The sequence below is a fragment of the Myxocyprinus asiaticus genome, chromosome 4 (assembly GCF_019703515.2).
Source record: "Myxocyprinus asiaticus isolate MX2 ecotype Aquarium Trade chromosome 4, UBuf_Myxa_2, whole genome shotgun sequence".
Taxonomy (NCBI): Eukaryota; Metazoa; Chordata; class Actinopteri; order Cypriniformes; family Catostomidae; genus Myxocyprinus; species Myxocyprinus asiaticus.
Genome location: NC_059347.1, coordinates 22158802 through 22165469, shown reverse-complemented (window position 1 = coordinate 22165469; position 6668 = coordinate 22158802). Strand labels below are relative to the sequence as shown.

At 39.8% G+C, this 6668-nt stretch overlaps 1 pseudogene; it reads left to right on the top strand.

Moving 5' to 3' along the window:
• The first annotated feature begins 4624 nt into the window (after positions 1–4624).
• Positions 4625–5856, top strand: LOC127439718 (creatine kinase S-type, mitochondrial-like; annotated as a pseudogene).
• The last annotated feature ends 812 nt before the right edge of the window (positions 5857–6668 follow it).

Here is a 6668-nt window from a genome sequence, read left to right as displayed (position 1 = left end):
TGTTGCGTTTTTTTTTATTTTTTTATCCATCTCTATTTAGCAATGGTACTTGTTAAAAATATTTCAAGTTAATTATGCTTCGCTCTAGTCAGTTACGGGCTTGTAGAGGCAGCATATAGGAGAGCAGCACGAGACCGCGCACCCCCGCATATAGACACGTGCTCCGCTTCTGTACCGCGCTGTGGTCCGATCTCTGTTTCAAAGAATGGCACAGCAGTACAAAGCAGGTGGCACAGCTGCAAAAACCTAAATAACTGTGATCTAGGAATCTTAAAAGGTTGAAACAAATTATCAAAATATCTCAGTACTCCACTCTCATATATAGGTCACTGAGTGCAGCAACCCCCCTCCCAATCCACTCTGACCAACAGAAAGGGGACCCACCAACACGCACTTTAGGGTTCAGCCATATGCTTGAGGCAACATTTAAATAAATGTCCGAATTAAACACTCTGGACACTTTTGTCCATACCATGTGCAAATGCGAGATAATGGGGTGTAACTTAACTTCTCCGGTTAGTTTGATCGAAAGGCTTTGCAATGGTGAAATAGGGGCAAGAACTTCTTGTTCAATAAGAAACCAGGGAGGGGCTCTCTCAGGTGGAAGCGACCAATGAGCCAAATGTCTGAGACTGAACGCATAATAATAAAACAAAATCTTGGGTAGACCTAACCCACCCTTGTCAATCGGCCTATGTAACTTATTGAAATTTAACCTGGGGCGCTTACCATTCCAAATGAAGGACTTCACTATGCTGTCAAATTGTTTGAAATAAGAGAGGGGGACATCTACAGGGAGAGATTGTAGCAGGTAGTTAAATTCATTTTAATAACATTAACCTTCCCAATCATAGATAAATGTAATGAAGCCAACCTGCCCACATTGCTCGAAAATCTTTTAATTAAAGGGTTAAAATTAACTCTAAATAAATAACATAAATTTGCTGGGAATAAAATGCCCAAATACTTAATGCCCTGTTTGGGCCAATGAAAGGTGCCCGGTTGAAAAGCCATTACTGGGCAGAAGGCTGTCAGCGCCAAAGCTTCGGATTTAGACCAATTAACTCTGTATCCTGAAAATTTAGAAAAGGAATTGATAATTCTGTGGAGGCAATGCATAGATCTAGTAGGGTCGGAGACGAATAATAAAATATCATCTGCGTAAAGCAGAAGCTTATGCGCCACACCTCCTGCCATCACCCCTGGAAAATCATCCTCCTTTCTTATCGCGGCTGCTAATGGTTCTAGGGCAAGACAGAACAATAATGGGGAAAGAGGGCAACCCTGCCAAGTGCCCCTATCCAGAGTAAAATAATCTGAAATTAATCCATTCGTTTGTACCGCCACAACTGGGTGTCTATAAAGTAACTTAATCCATCCAATAAAAGTATTTCCAAACCCATATATTTCCAAAATCTTAAAAAGATAATCTCATTCTACCATATCAAACGCCTTTTTGTCGTCAAGTGAGATGGCAGCGACCACATGATATTGATGAAACGCCTAATATTATCAGAAGAGCTGAGCCCCGAATAAACCCCACCTGATCTACATGTATAAGAGATGTCATAACTTTACTTAATTGGTTAGCCAGAATTTTTAACAAAATTTTTACATCTAGCTGGATCAGGGAAATTGGACGGTAACTTTTACACTCGCTTGGATCTTTGTCCTTTTTAAGAATCAGATTGATCCGGGCTTGTGTCATGGTTGGGGGAAGTTTTCCATTCTTTAATGATTCCATATAAACTTCTAGCAAAAGTGGAGCCAATTCTGTAGCATAAGATCTAAAAACTTCAGCTGCAAAACCATCTGGCCCCGGAGCCTTGCCTGTAGGTAAGGACTTAATTACCTCATCAAGCTCCTCCAAGGTTATTTCAGAATCAAGAGAATTTTTTGGCTCAGTCGACAATTTAGGGAGTTCTAATGGTTCCACAAAGTTCCTAATTTCTTCATCAGAAGACGAAGACGTGGAACTATAGAGATCAAGATAGAATTCTTTAAAAGTATTATTAATATCAATGGCCGAGGTAAATCTTTCACCACCAGCAGATTTCACTGAGGAAATAGTAGAAAAAGACTCTCTGTTTTATGTATCTAGCCAAAAGTTTTCCTGCTTTGTCCTCTGACTCAAAGTATGACTGTCTTGCCCCGAATAACCAAAACTCCACTTTCCGCGACAAAATAGTATTATATCTGTATTTCAGTCGGGTCAGTTCTCTGAGGCCATTAGACGACATTCGGTGCTTCAGCTCTGCCTCGGCACTTTTAATATTTCCTTCCAACTCCACGAGTTCTCGTGCTTTGGAAATTTTGATGAATGAGGCATACTGTATGATCCGACCCCTAAGAACTGCCTTAAGTGCCTCCCAAGCAATGCCTACAGAGGATACTGAGGACCAGTTGGTCTCCATATAAACACTGATTTCAGCCTTTAACATTTGTTGGAAATCAGGATTTTGCAAAAGGTATACATTAAGGCGCCAACTATATGATTTCTTTTTCTCTATATGTGGCAACACCTCTAAACTCACCAGGATGTGATCCGAGACTAAAATGTTTCCAAATGAGCAATCAACCGTATTGTAACATTTTTGTAAGTATTCATAGTGTGCATTAGTGATGAAAGCAAGTTTAGGTACAAGAGGAGAATTATTTTGTTCTGTACATGAATGGCACACTAATTTAAAAGAATAACAATACCATTTTAAAGTAATCTTTTAAACACACACACACATATATATATATATATATATATATATATATATATATATATATACACAGTGCCTTGAAAAAGTATTCAGACCCCTGATCAATTATCTCATATTACTGAATTACAAATGGTGCAATGAAATTTCATTCTGTTTGATATTTTATTTTAAAACACTGGAACTCAAAATCAGTTATTGTTAGGTGACATTGGTTTTATGTTGGGAAATATTTAAAAACAAAAAACAAAAACTGAAATATCTTGCTTGCATAAGTATTCAACCCCTGTGCTGTGGAAGCTGCCAGATTACACTGATGAAAGAAATTGCCCTAACGAGGACACAATTACTTTACCACTGGCATCCACCTGTGAATCATTAAAATTGCAATCACATTTTCTGAATAAAAAAACCCATTGTTGAAGGATCATTGGTCAGGCTGTGAATCTGAAGGAAAATGAAGACCAAAGAGCATTCCACAGAAGTAATAATAATGCATAGATTAGGGAAAGGTTACAAAATAATATCCAATATGTTTGGATATCCCATTGAGCACAGTTGGATCAATAATCAGGAAGTGGAAGCTGCACCACACCACCCAGGCACTGCCAAGAAAAGGCCGTCCCTCAAAACTCAGTGCTCTAACAAAAAGGAGACTTGTGAGAGAAGCCACAGAGAGGCCAACAATCACTTTGAAGGAGCTACAGAGTTCAGTGGCTGGGAGTGTAGTAATGGTGCACCAGTCAACCATATCAAGAGCACTGCATAATGCTGGCCTGTATGGGAGGGTAGCAAGAAAGAAGTTACTCAAAAAGTACCATCTGAAAGCATGTCTGGAGTTTGCCAGAAAGCATGTGAGTGACCCAGCTGTGGGAGAAGGTTTTGTGGTCATATGAGACCAAGATAGAGCTTTTTGGCCAAAACTGAAAGCGCTATGTGTTTCGCAAACCTAACAGTTCCTATGCCTCAAAACACACCATCCCTGCAGTGAAGTATGGTGGTGGCAGCATCATGATGGGATGCTTCCCATCAGCAGGGACTGGGCATCTTGTTAGAATTTGAAGGAAGAATGGATGGAGCAAAATATAGGGGAATACTGCAAGAGAACCTGCTTCAGTCCACTAAAAAACTGAGGCTTGGGAGGAAATTCACCTTTCAGCATGACAATGATCTCAAGCACAAGGCCAAAGCAACATTGGAGTGGCTCAAGAACAAAATGATAAATGTCCTACGGTGGCCCAGTCAAAGTCCTGATTTCAATCCTATTGAGAATCTGTGGCACTATTTGAAAATTGCAGTCCACAAGCATCACCCAACCAACCTGAACAACCTGGAGCAAATCTGCCGAGAAGAATGGGCCAAAATCACTTCGTCACTGTGTGCAAAGCTGGTACATATGTACCCCAAAAAACTTAAAGTAGTAATTGCAGCTAAAGGTGGCTTGACCAAATATTAATGTGTGGGGGTTGAATACTTAAGCAAGCAAGATATTTCAGTTTTTTATTTTTCATAAAAATATTTCCCAACAAAAAAACCCCCCCAAAAAACAATGTCACCTTACAATAACTGATTTTGAGTTTTTTGTGTCTTTTAAAATAAAATATCAATCAGAATGAAATTTCAGTGTACCATTTGTAATTCAGTAATATGAGAGAATTGGTCAGGGGTCTGAATACTTTTGCAAGGCACTGTATATATTTATGTCTACAAAACAAAAACAAAAAATATATATATATATATATATATATATATATATATATATATATATATATATATATATAATACAATTATTAATTAAAATGTATTATTATTCTGTACCTTTACCTGGTTTCTAATGAAGTACAGAACAAGGATATATATTTTGCCCTTCACAAAAACATTGGCACATCATGCAGTGATTACCAAATTCGAGAGGAATGCATGCGACTCCTGTTAAAAATTTGGTTATAATCTGTCACAGTGCTGATTTCCCAGATCTGCGCAAACACAACAACTGCGTGGCTTTGGCTTTGACCCTGCCGTTTATGGCCATCTGAGGGACAAGCTAACCCCCAATAACTGGAGCCTTGACCAAAGCATTCAGACTGGAGTAGACAACCCTGGTCATCCCTTCATCAAGACTGTGGGCATGGTGGCTGGTGATGACGAAAGCTATGAGGTACAGTTACTTATATGAGTTCATAGTTTGAAGAGATAAAATTGTCATGTGTCCATGGTATAACTCTTGTCAGTTAATGGCAGCAAATTGGAGTTTACTTGAGTCTTCTGCGTAAGTACACACACAGGCACTGTATCAATGACTGTGGTTGTATTTCTCAGGTGTTTGCTGAACTCTTTGATCCAGTTATTAAGGACAGACACAATGGCTATGATCCCACAACCATGAAGCACCCTACAGTCTTGGACAGCTCAAAAGTAAAATAGTCATCTAGTGTCCTTACTTACTAATACCATAGAACACCCAAATAACCAGTTAAATATTTTACTGGTTAGTTTGAGCCAAAACTTTACTGAACACCATAATAAAAAAAAAAAAAGAAAAAAATACAGCTTAAACTAGCCTAAACTGGTTTGCTGGTTTTACTGTAGCTGTTCTCACAGCCTGATCTGTCTACTAAATTTACAAGGGTTTGGGGCACTTTTCAGCTTGTCAGTCTGCGAGACCATCTGAGAACCAGCTTGGCCTGGCTGGGAGACCAGCTAGACCATCCTACTGTAAACCAGCTTAGGCTGGTTTAAGCTGGTTTTGCAAGACACATCTTTCCCCAATTTAGTTCAGAACAAGGTTTAGTCTTAACCTATTTTTTTAAGTGCACTAAACATGTTTCTAATGGTGTCCTTTGAACAGATCACTTCGGGGATGTTTGATGAGAATTTTGTGCTGTCCTCACATGTGCGCACAGGCCGTAGTATTCGCGGGCTCAGCCTGCCACCTGCCTGCTCCCGCGCTGAATGCCATGAGGTGGAGCGTGTTGTAGTCCAGGCTCTTTCTGGACTGAAAGAGGACCTGACAGGCAAAAACTACAGCCTGACAGAGATGACTGAGCAAGAACAGCAGCAGCTTATCGATGTAAGTGCACACATCAACAAGTTCCAGCATAAGCAGACTGTAGGCATAAGACTAGAGGAAGTGTACAGTGTTAGTTAGTGCTAGTTTAAATGTGATACCAGCATACCCTTTCTATTCACTTGCAAAATTTGTGAAGCTGACCAACCACCATAGATTTACTATTGGAACTCTGGTAGGAACAACGGCACACCAGCATCCCATACTGGAGACCAGCATAACAGCACAACATACAGTATACTGTATGCTGGTGGCCGGCTATGTTAGTCTGTTTAGCAGGGCAGTTGCTTTTGGTAAGGTAAAATCTTTTAAATGTTATAGTTTTAAATAATGGTCTTGAGAGCTAACAAACATCACTGCTGCACAATTAGACCAAATGCCAGATGTGCAGCATCAAGCATGTCTAACATGCTGCTGTACAAATAAATGGCCAAATGGCGTAACGCTAATGAACTTAATTTCTATGTGTGCCTGGGCCTCTTGTCAAAATGACTTAAATAGCCATTTTGAACCTGGACCAGGAAGGCCCAGAGCTTATTTAACTAGTGACTTAGACTATCTATGTGTGGTTTTATTTAATCTAATGACTTAAGAAAGCGATGTGTGCCAGGCCAGATTTGGCCAAGGTGTACCTTGTTAAAGATGCACTTCTATGTGTCAAGGCCAAAGGCAGACCTTACCGTACAAGCTAATAGAAGAAAAGCCCCAGCAACCACCTGAGCAAATAACATTTTCAGAGAAAAACTCTCATAGTGCGCTCCAATGAAACCAGCTAAGCTACAAAACTGAGCAGTTTATATGTTAGTCAAAGAGAGAGACCCAAGTTGATTGGCACCTGCAGCAGTACGGCCATTTGAACTGTGGATACCATGAGTGCTCTGACTGACCTGAGA